General features: G+C 33.9%; 1 protein-coding gene across 6 annotated transcripts in view; it reads left to right on the top strand.

Moving 5' to 3' along the window:
- Window positions 1-15,466, top strand: part of LOC135846045 (RNA-binding protein Musashi homolog 2-like) — a 211,567-nt gene that overhangs the window by 124,895 nt on the left and 71,206 nt on the right. The window lies entirely within an intron of this gene.

The raw sequence follows: 15,466 nt of genomic DNA on the forward strand, positions 1-15,466 counted from the left end.
ACGCAACCAGAAATACACATTATCAATGCGGCATGACGAAAATTTTCAAATTTATTAACGTCACATTCGATATCCCGGTGTCTGATTACGTTCACTGATTCGAGTAACTTTATAATGGTATTAAAAACATATAGATCAGACTACACCGATGTAAACAAATCGAATTTTCTGCTTCGAGCGTGTACAGTGTACACTGTACATTGTGCACAGACATACCTACATTATTATGAGTGTAGACATTGGCTCGACGACGCGACAGGGGTAAAAAAAAATTAATTTATAAACTTCGGCGCGCGGAATTATCGCGAATAAATTTTGCAAAAAAAAAAAAAAACAGAAAAAAATGGATGAAAATGCAGTCGGTGTTGTGACATGAATTCATTTGTCATAGTGTAGGTTTTTTTTGCCTTTTTTATTTAGCTTTATTCGAAACAAGCGATGCGTTTTTTTCCTCATCATCATCTTGTGTGTGTGCGTGTGTTTGTGTGAGACGATAAAATACCGCAGTAATTTGATGCGTGTCGCCGTTGCGACGTTTCCTTCCGTGTTGTAGAGGTTTTTTTTCCTCGGGTGGTGCTGTACTGTAGCTTTTATAAGAGTGAAATTTTGACGCAGCGTAGAGTCTTTTTATGGTATAGACCACGATAAGGTAAGGTTCGTTTGAAATTTTTTTTGAAACGTATGACGTTTGTAGGCCAAACGTTTGATTCGATCGGTATGCTATTTCTTTAATGTGTGTATAATTTTGGAAGATAAATGATTTGGCAGTTGTACAATAATAAAGATGACTGTCGAACTGAAAATATCATCTTACCTTTAACTGGTTACTGGCCCGGAAATAACGACGACGACGTCGGACTGTGATCCTACGTGAGTTGGCCTACGCCTCGGTGTGTTTACATTGCTCGTAAGGGAACCTCTCGGTCACTCGGTTATTGATTTGATTTTTTTTTCTAATGGAGTACTTATGGAGACTCGTAGAGTAGCTTTTCTGAAATATTTAAATCATCTGGTTGAAAAATCGAGAGATTTACAGTGTTTTGAATTTCTTAGAAATGCTTAAAAGCTGATTAAAATGGATTTTAGAAAATTAAGTTGTCAGTCATCATCCCATTTTTGGTCATTTTTCAAATGAAAATCATGTTTCAAGTACAAGTGGGCGTCAGATAGGACTTTGAGGTTTCAAATCCAAAAAATAAATGCATATATTCAAACTCATTGACCTCAATCTACTGGAAAAGGTACTGAGAGTTCATGTTCTAAGAACGAATGGGCAACTTATTTGATCTCAGTGCCCTCAAAAACACCAAATTTAAAATTTTTACAATATATTCAAGGGCACTGGTGAAGGTAGCAAGATGGTTCAGAGGGGTCAGATCGAAGTAATGAACCAATATTGGAAATTTCAGAGCCTTCACTTTTATATTCATCATATTGTAAAGTTGAGCTTTATAGTGAAAGTTTGATTTTTATCTTTGCTAGTAATCGATCAATTTTGAGCTTCCATTGAGAAAGTTTAGTTATGAGATTTACTTTTGAGTTTTAATTAAGAAAGTTCAAATTTGAGATTTTATGGTGAAAGTTTGATTTTGAGGTTTCAATTAGAAAGTTTGATTAAGCATAAGTTTTATTTCTGAGCTTTCCTTGAGAGAGATGAATTTTGAGCCATCATTCGGAACACTTGATAAGTTGATATAATTGAGCATTCATAGTACATAATTGATCAATTTTGAACTTTCTTTGTTGCAAAAATTCAATTTTGAGCCTTTGCTGTAAAAATTTCAATTTTGAGCTTTCATTGACTAAAAATTGATTGTAAGACTTATTTCTGAGCTTTCGTTTAGAAATTTCAACTTTGAGCTGTCATGGTAAAAGTTTGATTTTCAGCTTTCAATGAGTAAGTTTGAGCATAAGTTTGATTTTTAGCTCTCATAGGGAAAGCTTAATTTTGGGCTTTCGTGGTAAAAGTTTCTTTTTTAGCTTTTATTGAGAATGCTTGATTTTGAGCTTTCATTGAGATGATTTGATTTTGAGTTTCATTTCTGAGCTTTCACCAAGAAAGTTCAATTTTCAGTGTTCTTCAATGTGGTAGTTTGATTTTGAGCTTCCGTTGTGAAAGTTCAATTTTGAGCTTTCATAGTGGAAGTTCAATTTCGAGCGTTCATCATTCATGGTGAAAGTTCAAGTTCAAGCTTTTGCGACGAAAGTTAAATTTCGAGCGTTCATGGTGAAAGTTCAAGTTCAAGATTTTGTCATGAACTTTCAATTTTGAGCTTTTGTGGTGAAAGTTCAATTTTGAGCTTTCATGGCGAAAGTTCAAGTTCGAGCATTCCTGGTGAAATCTCAATTTTGAGCTTTCATGGTGAAAGTTCAATTTTAGCTTTCATGGTGAAAGTTCAATTTCTAGCTTTCATATTAATGAAAGTTCAATTTTGAGCTTTCAGTTTGGAAGTTCATTCTGAGCTTTCACCATAATATATTCGATTTGTAATTTTTGTTGTGAAAGTAGCATTCTGAACTTTTGATTATCAAATTCAACTTTGAGCTTTCATGCTGAAAGTTCAATTTTGAGCTTTCATTGTGAACATTCGATCTTGAGCTTCCGTTTAATAATTTATTATTGAGCTTTCACTGTAAAAGTTGGAGTTTGAACAGTCATGGTTAGATTCAATTTTGAACTTTCGTCGTGAATGTTGAATTTCAAACTTTCATTTTTCAAGTTCAATTTTAAGCTTTTATTGCGCAAGTTCAATATGAAGCTTTCATCGCGACAGTTTGATTTTGAGCTTTCGTAGTCGACTTTTTTTCAATTTTCAATTTTGAGCTTTTGTTCTTGAAAGTTACAAACGATTCTTTCATGGAGTAGTTTGATTTTGAGCTTTGATAGTAAAAATTCTATTTTTGAACTTATATTTTGAACGTTTTTTCAGAGCTTTCTTGGTAAAGTTCTATTTTAAGCTTTCGTTGTGGATGCTAAATTTTGAATTTTTGCCATTCAAGTTTGATTTTGAGCTTTTGTTGTTTATGTTTGAGTTGTAACTTTAGTAGTGAAAGTTCAGTTTTGGAGCTTTCATGGTTCAAAAAGTTCAGATTAAAGATTTTGTTGTGGAACTTGCATTTCGAAATTTCGTTTCAAAACTTCAATTTTGAGCTTTCAAATTTCAATTATTGATTTCGAACTGAGTGCTTGAAAAATTACGAATCCTTCTATCCTCTCCTGTGAGATTATTGTACCCTCAAATTTTCAACTAAGCTCAACTAAATTTTTTCACCAGCCACTTTGTGGCCTTTCCTGTTCTCGTGAAAACAAAAACGAGCGAATACGATCCCCGAATGACCGAAAAGTTTCCTTGTTATAGAAACAAAACCAAAGTCATAAGTACATACGATTTTTTTTCTTTTTTAACGACCGAATAACGTGCATTTGATTGATGGAATATAACGACCTTGCCGAATAAAACACCCTCGAGCAATTTTACCACCAGTAATTTCAGCTAGTAGGGTAATTTCAGTGAATTTCCTCGATCCAAACACGCAGTGCTGATATCTTTTCTATAGCAAAATAGAAAAATACCAACCTAGTTTATATACCTAGCTAGGTACAGAAATGAGGAAAGTCTACATAGAGGTGGTTGCAATTTTGGCGCGTTGCTCGCGAGCTCCACTCCATTAATTCACGTGGTCTTGTAATTCGATTATTGTACTCGTATACGCGAGAATCGATTGTGTCAGGGGGTGACAGCGTGTTGGAACTCGAAAAAACAGCTGTTTACGAATCACCAGTGTAATGGGTCGCGTATATACGAGTATACTTTTTTCTCTTTTTATTTTTCCAACGCCCAAATCGTATTGAAAAATTCTTACTTCTTAGACTGGGTCGTACGTGGATAAACACCTGGTACCTAGCGGGACCCGGGTTATTATTTTTTTCCTTCCTTTCATCCAATTGTAGGGAACTCGGTAATGGTCTTTGATTTTGTTTACTGAGTAGGTACCTTCGTCGTTGTTTCATGCTCGTGTTAACGACGAATTGCTTTTATAGAGTTCGTTTTTGACTGATAGAGTTATTGATTCTGTGCCATTATTATGTGCTTTGGAAGCCTTATGGTTTGACTTTTTTTTCCATGCATAAGTACAAATTTTTTGATCTAGTGAAGTCCATCAGTGGCCTATTTTTAAATAATTGAGTCTGTTTAGAGATAGGTTTTATCGAGGTAATGTAACATGCAAGAATTTTACCGCCTTGAAAACATTATACATTACTTTCTTTATTACCAGGTGTTATATTAATAGAATCACCAGATCTTGCTCTTCTGTATACGTATCTCTATCTACCATTTAATGGTGTACTGTTTGTCTTTTTTTCTTCTCAACCAACTGGTTCGTATGGCTTTATTAAAATGCATCCGATGCATGTTGATAACGTAACTTGAGTTTTAAATGAGCTGGTCTTAAAATTCATTGACCTTAGGGGAACTTCTTCGAGTACCTATTGGATTAGGATCGTTGTCATATTTCAACACGTACTGAGTAAAGTTGATTATGAAATCATATGTAATGGGATTATATCAGCGACGAAAGTCGCGTGCACTTTTTCTGCTTGAAAATCCATAGGTGTTTGCATATTTGATTTGATAATTGAACGAGTAGGTACCGGTTTCATCTGTGAAAAAATCCATAAATATGGTTTCAATTAGAGAGCGAAGTTTGCTAATTGTTGGTCATCAATTTTCATCTAATTTGTAAAATAAAAAGCATTTGTTCCAAAACTATAAATATTGGATCCAAAATTTCAGCTGTTTGCACAACAACGTGCCTTGTTTTCAACGAATACTTACCCATTTAAATTATATTGATGGAATTTTTGTTGAATTTTTCCTAAATCTCGAGGTTTTTTTTTTAGTGTAAGCTAATCGAAATTTATTTCTAATGCATGCATAATTCAAGGCATGCAAATGTTTAAAAAAAAATCATCACGTTTCAGTAGCTCTATCAGGGCTAAAAAAATTTCCATCGAACATTTGAAAACAAACCATTGAGAAATTTTATACAGGTTGTGAAATAATTTCGTTAGATGTAAACTCTTTTGGTAAATTTTGTGCAGTCTACCTTGAAAATGGAAGCAGCTGTTTCAAAACACGTACTACAAGCTTTAAAAGTACGCTTATATGAATATGGTTCCTTCAATTTTAAAAGTACGTTGCGAACTGTGGAACTTTCGCTAATTTTTTTTCAAGAGAGTGCCTCTTCACTTTTTAAGTGGAACATTTTCCAGAATAATTAGTGCAGTCTCGTTGGGAGTAAGTAGGTAATTTAAAATTTCATCGTTTTTTTTTCTTCAAATCTGACTTTTAAATTAAAAGAATTTTTTGAAAGAGAAGTTCAACCAGATCGACAACGCGAATTTTATCGAAAATTTTCAGAAAATGAGAACAATTTTCTCAATTTAGTTATTTAGTTGGAAAAATTGTATTAAATTTTTCACTCAGAAATTGATTGAGAAATTACAAAAAAAAAATTACATTTGTTGGTTTGTTTTCATTTTACAAATTCGAGTTGAAACTTGAGATTTTTAGCATAGGATCTTCGGTTTTCTATGCCCTTTTGTCCAAAGCTCATTAAAAACTTCTTCTGAGGTATTCCTGGTTCCTGATGTGGACAAGTGAGTTTGGTCGTTTGTCTAATACTCTTGAAATTTTACAGTATCATCTTCCAAGTGTAATTTTGGTGGTGATTTTAGTCCCTCTTTACTCTCCTCTTCCTCTTTTGGGGAAAAATATTGGATTATCAGGAAAATGATTTTTTTTAAAGCAGATCTCTGATAAGATCATGATTAAACCTGCACTTACCTGACTGACAAAATAACACTTACATGGAGGAAAGTGGTCAAATTTGATTAGATCTAATCAGCTCTGTTAAGGGATATTTCATTTGATCTGATTTGGCTTATTTAGACCTTTTTAGAGATGATTTGATCCGAACTTTTTTTCAGATCCAAATTAGTATGGATCTGATCTGATCATGATTCGGTCATCCCCTGGATTTAATTTCATCTGACCAAATCTGATCAATAAAGCTGGGATTTTAATGCAGAAATAAGTATGATGAAAATATGAAATATTTTATGCAATTTTTTCACCCAAAATATACAAAAAAATATGCAGAAATTTCAGTTTAAGTAACGTAACCTTGAAAAGGATTTTTCAAGCTGAAAAACATGAAAACTCTTGATTCAAAACAAAATGAACTCAGTGATCAAAAAATACATTTTTTTTTTTTTTAAATAGACAAAACCAGCCATTTATAGATTCATAAATTATTCTGAGAAAACATTTCTTGATGACATTTTTAGCAATGTTGCGATTTTTCGAACAAAAAAAGTCTTTAAAATCTAATTTTTTGCAAAATTTCCGTTAATATGCAAAAAAAAATGCTAGAGAAGGCTCAAATATTCAAAAATATGCAGGTTTTCTCCCTAAAATATGCTATTTGGTCTGAAATATTCAAAATATGCAAAATGATATTGGGTTCATTCGTCAGGAAATTTCATGATTAGTGGAGATCTTATCAAATATACACTTTCTCTAGTCCATAGAAAAATAATATGCAAAGCATAAAAATCTCAGCTTTACTGATCAAATCAAAGTTTTGATCGGATTCGCTTCTATTCAGTCCTGATCAGTCCCTCTAAGGGAGACCTGATTGGATTTGATCAGATCTGATGAGACTCGTTTGATCAGATCAGAATCAGATATTCTCTGGATCCAATTTGATTTAACCAGGTCTATAGGTAATAAAAATTCGAAAATAGTTCAAATTTTTATCAAAAGTCCAAAAGTATTAAAAATAAATATTTTTTACTAAAATTTTGAAAAATTTGAAATGTGACCTGGCTTTCCAACAATTTCTTTCATTTTTGATTCAGTTCGTTTTTTACATTAAAATGACATAAATGGGTTTGAAAAACAGGAGGGGAGGGGAAGGGAACAAAATTCAATAATTGGAAAATTTTTTCACGAGTAATGTCAGAAAAATGAAATTTTCATATTTGTTGCCTCAAAAGCTTGTCTTTTTTTCGACAAGTCATACCTATTTTTTTAGAAAAAAAATTATTAAACGTGGAGAAAAGTCCGGTTGTTTTTCGCATTAAAAAAATTGTTGGTTGGATATTTTGTATTCTTGATTCTTGAGTCATTTTTTCAACTTTTCAGTTTGGTTTTCTAATTTCTTTGCTCACTGATTATGATCTTACAAAAACAAAATGTAAAAGTTCATGCTTTTTAAATAAGCACGTGGGTAAATTTTTCATATTAATCAGACATTAAAGCCATCATTTAAAAATATCTATAGAACCATCTACGTAAAAACTCGAAAATCTGCGGGTATTCTTTCGTGTTTACCTATCTCGAGGCAAAACCTCGCTTCGAATCGCTGTAATTAGATCGTGCTCTTATTCTGCTCTCTTGTTGTAAGGTAAACAAAAATCTATACATTTTCGATAAATAAACCAAGAACGCATTAAGCGCGAATCAATTTCACACAAGGGCTAATTTTAATTTTATGATTAGGTTTAAGAGATTGGATTTACCGAAGCACGTTTCACGAAATACGTATACTCGTACAACTGCTTCGGTCTCGTCTGGCGATGATGCTGAGGCGAGAAAATGAAGGGGTTATTCGCCACTATTCGCTGAATGAATTTATATGATACGTCTACCCTCATCAGACTGTAAACTGGAATTGTGAAGACGACGTTTTCAGACAACTTATTGCGACCTTTTTAAACACTTGAACTTGATAGCTGCAATTTGAGAAAATATCTTCGTTACGGTGTTCGTCATCGCTCTGTTCTTCGTCTTGTGTAGAGTCTTTCTGTGTGTAGCTTTAGCCTAGCTATCGAATCAACTTTTGCACGTAATCGCGATAGTTAGCTTTTTCTAATACCGCATCAAAGGCGCAATTAATTTCTCATTTAATTTTCGGAAATTACGCAGGAAACTGTGGAGTCTTCTGGTCGCGAATTACTTTGACCTATTTGTTGTTTATTATATTCCTACCTAGCCATTTTCGCGTCGACTGCTGTGTTTTTTTATTCATCTTTTGTAATTGCCCATCTTACTCGTATATTATATTTTTTCCAAACAAATTCTCAGTTAACGAGGTTTTTTTTTAGCCGAGGTAATTTTCATTGTAAAAAAACAAAATATTACAACGCTATGTGAGCTTTTGCTTTAACATACGATCCCCTGCTGTTGCTGTTGGCGTTATTAATCAAATGCAACGATCATCATTTTCCTCGTTGTTTTTTTTTCGCCGCTTATCGCAAGTTTCCAGTTGATTTCATCGAATCGCGTGTGGTGAAAAATTTTTTCAGCCTGTACGAGCATTTTTCGTGCTCACGCCGCGATAATTCCATTTTTCACACAAAGATTGAAAACTTTATTCAATTGGTAATTCGTTAGTGAACCAGAGAGTGATTTTGATTCGGTATAAATAAAATTTCGACGTGTATTTCTACGTCGTTGGGCTCGTCGTCGTCGTATGCTTTAAAGTCGACGATTTAATATTTCTCTCTTTTTTCCTTTTTTTTTTTTGGACGCAATTTCAGCCTATTAAAGGGTTGGCTATGGCTATGGATTAAAGAAAGGATAAAGCGTACTTATCCTTGGGCCATTATGTACGTGATTTATTACTTCAATAATATCTTTACATGGAATAACCTACCTATATATTTCAAAAGAATAATTTCCCCGGTTTAATATAAAATTTATATAAGATGACTCCATATATATGTGTGGTGGCCCATTTCACGTCGAAAATTTCACAATGGTACAAATTCTCGCGACTTTGAAACGACCACAACAGAGAGAAATTTCACCAAATTAAAATACCTAGGTATAGGACTCGATGATGTATCCAAATTGTGACAACGAGAACTAGATTGAATAATATAAAGGAAGCAAGGCGGAGTTATACTCTTGGTGAAATACAGCACCCCATGGTAATTCGGTAGCTCGGCGTCAATACCCTGAAGATATTCGTAGACCGGAATCCCTAGGCAGCTGGTAATTCAAAACAGGCACGTGAATGTGCCTGTTTGAAAAAAATATATGATAATAAAACATTACTTAAATCTCTTATCCCTCCACCGTGTGTCGTGTGTGTGTGTATTCGAAAATATATTTTTGATTTTCTGCTACACTCGTCGAGCTCGTCTCTCTTGAAAGAATCCATTTGGTGGTAGTCTTTTTTAAAAATCTAACGCGTTCTCGTGCGTTGATTCGGAAATTACGAGTATTTCGCTCCAGTGTCGTCATCTTATATGTGAATGTGCGTGTTTTTTTCTCTTTTTTTTTCTTTTACGGTGATGTGCAAAAATACGAATATTTACTTTACTCGAACGAGAACGACGACGAGGTTTTATACGTTGATTTTTTTCCCTTCTTGTGGCGTTTAAATATAGTCGAGAAATTCGCAAAAGCACGTAACTAGAGGTAAATAGTATATTTTTTTTGTTGTTTCCAAAGCCTTGTTTATTTCTTTTCACAGGAGACGAAGCGAGGCGAGGCGTCTCAAGGTGAAGCTAAAAAACGATGAGACGAGAATTCAAGTTTGAAATTAAGTTAAGCCAAATTCGTCATTTAAATATCAAAAGCATTTCAATTGCAGTGTTTGGTACGTTTAAAATGGCCGACAAAGCGGTTTCCTTTCGCCTTACCTTACCTTACCGAGTAAAACTTACTCGTGGAAAACTTGTGCGAGCTTTCGGTGCACTTTATGATTACCTCTATATCCGAAACCTTATAATTCGCTTTTCTCTCGCGTTTCGCGTACGAGTTTTCAGTTTGATTTTAAAACGTGAAATTTGTTGCCGAATGACTTTCGTTCGATAAAAGCTGCTTATAAATTTCGGTACCGAGTTTATCTTTTTATCGACTTTTGTGTTCGGTTTCGCCTTATTGTAGCTGTGTTGTTTTTCAGTATGTGGTTTTTCTTTTGATGTGTGTGTTGTGTACCTGTATTTGCCATATTCGCAATACTACATATTATACGTTGTGAGATTAATATTACTTCGATAGAATGTTTCCTCGAGAAATATTTCTAGCGATATTAAAATTTAACTGGGATGGGAGACGAGGAGGAGGTGGTTTCCGTCGTGTTTCTGCTCCAGGTTTTCGTATTTTTCTGATGAAATTTAACGTACCTATTGTTAGAGTAATTTTATTTCAACTCGACGTTCGATAAGTGTTTCTTTTCTCAAAGTGAAATCGAAAATAAATTTTTTCTTGCCAGATTTGAACTTTGAAAATATGTAAAACGTTTTTGGTAAATTAAATCAGGGTGCCAAATTTACAATTTTCGCCTTTTCCTGGATGGAAATTTTGCAAAGTTGTGAAATGTTTATTGTTTTCCCCTCTCCTGATCTGAAGTATATTCTTTGTCCCAAAATAGAAAGGATTTTATTCAGTTCTGTTTACGTAAATTTTGCTAACGTGAGCAATAATTTTAAAAATCCTTTGACGTATCATTTCGAAATACCATAAAATGAGGCATCCGACCATTTCCTCCAAGAAATTGTAATTTTAATAAAAATTTCGTCATTCAGTATACCAAATGTCCTGAAAAAAGGTATCTAATCCAAGATTTTCAGAAGTGATTCATTTTGTTTTCATCCTCATTTTTTCGGGCAAGAGGGCATTTGAAAATTTTTTTAATGGCTGCCAAATGAAAATTTGAAGTGCCTGTTTCGCAGGTTCTGATCAATATTGTGGTTCGAATCCCCCTCTCACCATTTTCGTAATTTTTGTCAAAAGAGCGAACTTTTTCAAATTTGTTTGTAAAAACGTGGAACTTTTGTTTTTTTTTGTTTTTTTTTTGTTTTTGGTAAAAAAGCGAGATTTCTGGATAATTTTTTGGGAAAAAATCAAGACTTGAACCATAAATCTGTGCCAATTTTTGAAAAAGTGATAGCTTCTTACAAGTTTTCAGCAAAAAGCCAGACTGACGTCTCTTTCAAAAATCATAATTTTTTTGCAATTCCTGGCAAAAAAGCGAACGGAATCCTTCGGGTGCAATTTTTAGAAAATTTGATATTTTCTCGCAATTTCCGTCAAAATGCGAGGCTTTTGAACAATTTGAGGGGAGGGGGAGATTTTTCAGCAAATTCGACTTAGAAGGTAATATTTTTGGCAAACAACAAATTTTTGGGAACTCGAAGGTCCTTTTCTCCTTGATGCAAAATACGAAATTTTAAAAAAACAAATTGAACTTAGGAGGAGAAAGAGGATCTCTCAAATAAACGCCTAAAAGTAAAAATTCAAATTTTTCAAGTTCTTGAAAAACATTTTAAAATCCTTGTAGAATAGAAATTACGTAACTTTTTAGCCCCCCTTCCCCATCATTCAATTCCAAGTTCGTGAGTCTCCAAAAAGTAGCATAAGCTTACCATAGAAAATTGTATTTCAACGGTCTAATGAGGCAATCGAAAAGAACGTTTTTATGACCTGTTCTAAAAATCTTAAATCTGTGAAAAAAACACTCGAATTAAATAAAAATTGAAGCACAAGAAAAACCATAAAATTGAATTTAAAAAATCTGAGAAATTCACAGAAAAGTAAAATAATTTCACTGATTTTATCATAATTCATGATGCCAGACGAAATTTCCAAATCGAAATAAACGATCCCAAATTTGGCCCATTTTTCATTTAAAAAAAATCAAAATTTGATGAAATGAGTTGAAAAGCTTTATTTCTGACATTTCGAATCGAAGGAGAGCCATTCTAGGGTCTACACTTTAATTTTTAAATTTTCCAGTTTTGAAAAAAAAAATACATAAAAGGGACCATTTAGCATTCACAAACATTGATTAACTGTCCTCAAGACCATTTCAATCCATTTCTTTTCCGCACAATTTGTCAAAACCCATTTCTGCCATTTCGAATCCAATATTTTATCTCGTGAATATTATCGAAAAAAAATTCATCATTCGTAAATGCTTTGGTGTAAAAATTTAAGAATTGAATGATTTCCCTATTTCAATTTTCAAGTCGTCCAAATCGACCCCTTTCCTCCCTCTGTACTCTCTCAAATTTTGCGGGCGTTTTAGCCATCAAATCAGAAGTATACAACAAAAGACATTTTTTTGTAACAATTCATCTCTACTTACTCAATTATTAATAAGAGAAAAATCCAATTTTTAATAAATTTAAAAAAAAAATGAGAGGATTATATCTCAGTAGAGAAACCAAAGCCACAAGGAAGAGGGGATGAAAGAGAAAGTTGCCAAAAGCTGCCCAAAAGGATCACCCCATTTGAAGGTTTCCATTTTCATCTAAAACTATAGATTACTCTTCTCATTGACGATTCGATCATTTTGTTTACTCCTCTTCAACCTTTTGAAAAGGCTGTCAGCTTTTGAAACAGGCGTGATTACATGATTTTATTTGGCAACATGGTTCCTTTATTTCGTAATTTCTATGTAAAATTGGTAAGACCTTCTTAGCCGAACGGTTGATTTCCTTTGAGCTATACTACGGTTAAATTTGGATACATTTTGGATTCGAAGTAAAAGACGACGGAAGTTTATAAACGACGCAAGTTATCCTGGGAGAAAATTTACTCGTACTTTGTAAGCCTGTTTCTAGGTCAACACAGATCCGTGTAAACTATTCTCGCTTGTTTTTGGATCAAAGCTGGCATTTTTTTTGTCAGGGCCCGGAAAGAGCGAGGCGAAAAATCGAACGTGAATTAAGCTCCGTTGGAGGAAACTTATGTATCGGATCCCTTTTCGCGTCTTTCGGTCTATTGTACGGAGTTGTACGTTGTTAAGAGCTAGAGAGTTGGCCGGGTTATTTTTAATGTCCTAAATTAAGACGAGTAATCGATAAATTTTAGCTCTCTGGCAACAAAAACAACACCAAATAGAAAAGAAAAATTCTCCTAACAGAATAATCGCTTAAGCTGCGAAGTAAATAATTTATGTAGGCGAACTAACACGTTCGTGGTATCGGGTTTTAAGGATAAAAATAGTATATTACGTGACAGGAGCGGAAAGTATGCGATTAACGAGTGCGAAGTTTAAGGAGCGAGGCGAAGCCGAGTGACTTAAATCGCACAAGTTAATCGCGTTACTGTCCAATCCTGTCGCGTATACTATTTTAATTTCATATGAGAGGAAAATAAATGCTGAAATTTTAAAAAATGGCTAATTTTGAATTTGTAAACATGTGCGGAAAACAGTTACTTTCCTCCCTAGGGAGGAAAATAACTACTTTCCGCACTTGTTTTGATAGATGCGTTAAAGACGTATTTTCCAACCACAAAACTGTCTAGGAAACTACTCATTTTCCGATCATATGAAATTAAATATATATAAAAGAAACGTTGATAAATTTGTGTGCAAAAAATTGCCTCTCTCGAGCCGCAAAACAGTTGCCGGAGCTTTTTATGCCCGTATAGACCTATAGTAGCTCGATTCGAGACGTAGATAAATATATCAGCAAAGTTGCAAAGTTGAAATTATTCTTCTACTTTTTCTCTCTCTGGCTCTCTATCGTTTAATATCTTATCTCTATTCTAAACGGTCGCAAAACACGTAGTTTGTTTCGACGGTAAATTGATATCGACTTTTAGTACCCCGATGCGTACCGTTGTTCGGTGTAAAACCGGCCTAATAAATTCTTTAAAGAAAAAAAAAGTTCTGGAGGTATTTTTTTTGGATGTGTTGTTTAGCTGTCCCTGTAGTATCGAGGAGTGCTTTATCGTGTGCTTTTTTATTCTCCGTTGCTCTCTCAGAGGTTCTTTCCTACGCTTCTTTTTTTTTAATCTGAGGTATCTTTTTGAGATAGCTGAAAATTTCCGTCCTTGTTGAGCTAATATCGTGGGTGAGTTTTTACGATCGATTTATTCGTTATATTGTTGTTTTTCCTCGAAAGTAAGTGAAAAGCAACTTTTTTCAACTTCGAAATTTAGTCAAGATTTCAATATTAAGGTTTTAGAAATGGACAAAAAAAACAGCTGTCAAATTACCAACTTCCTTTCTTTTCCTCTTCCTTATTTCTCCATTCTTGGTATTTTTTTTGGTGACTTTGCTCTAGACAAACAAGTTGCCTGCTGTAAAAATGAAGGGGCATAAGTAACACAATTTTTATTTAAAAAAAAAAAAAACAATTCTGAGATGAATTTCATTTTTCGTAGTTTCAACTTTTTTTTTCCATTCTTTTGTGTACATTCTGAGGAATATCTCTCAAGGTGCCAAAGTCAGTGTTGCCATTTTCAATTATGCAAAAAAAAAAATCAGTTCAAAAACTTGTAGAGAAGGAAATGAAAGTACGAATTAGAAAATGATATCAAAATTTTCACTTTTCCATTTATTAAAATTCTCAAAGTGTTAATTTTTGCCAAAAATTGTCGAAATTCTCTCATTTTTTCAAAAATTTTCAAATATAGTCGGGGGAGCCCGCTTAAGGATCTATTGCACCCCCCTGTCGATCCTCCGGGACAACTTTTTTCTTAAAGAGGGAGTCCTAAGGAACATTTCTAGCCCTTGTCCTCAAAAAAAAGTGACCCTACTTACAAAATGGCGGCCATAAGGTCAGCCGAAATCGCAGATTTTGCGTTCCAAAATAGAACTTGCCCGAAATTTTTTAAACCGTTCAAAGGTAGATCGAAAGATCAGGCAAAAATTTATTACCTGTCAAAATTTCAAGTCCTAAAAGTGCCTTTTTCGATTTTTGGTGAATTTTTGAAAATTAAATTTAGGCCAAAAATGAGGGAAAAAATCAAAATTTTACCAAATTGACCAAGAAAGCTGAAATTTGGGATACACCTTATTTTCGACATGCCAAATTGAATGGAAACTGTTTCAACCGTTTTGAGCAGTTCTGGAGCCTCCAGCAGATTTTAGAAACTCGAGATTCCCACAAAATTTCATCAAATGGAGTTGGAAAGCCGAAACTCATTTTGCAAACTAATTTCAATACGATACCAGTTCGACTACAGGTGGATTTTAAGTCGTTTTGAAGCCTCCAGCAACTTTTTGAAAATTACTGGAGCCTCCAGTAGAATTTTGAAATTTCAAATTCCCACAACATTTTATCAAATGAAGTTAGCAAGCAGAAATTTACTTTGCAAACTGATTTCAACACGATATGAAATCGACTGCACGGTAATTTCAAGTCTCAAAAGTCTACTGGTGGCTCCAGTAATTGTCAAAAACTCGCTGGAAGCTCCAAAACTACTTAAAATCCACCTACAGTCGACTTTGTAACGTGTTGAAATTAGTTTGCAGAATGAATTTCGGCTTTCCAATTCGATTTGATGAAATTTTGTGGGAATTTCGGGTTTCTAAAATCTGCTGGAGGCTCCAGAACTGCTCAAAACGGGTTTAAACAGTTTCCAATCGATTTGGCATGTCGAAAATAGGGTAAGTATATCCCAAATTTCAGCTTTCTTGGCGAATTCGC

Source organism: Planococcus citri, chromosome 4 (genome assembly GCF_950023065.1).
Source record: "Planococcus citri chromosome 4, ihPlaCitr1.1, whole genome shotgun sequence".
NCBI classification, from domain to species: domain Eukaryota; kingdom Metazoa; phylum Arthropoda; class Insecta; order Hemiptera; family Pseudococcidae; genus Planococcus; species Planococcus citri.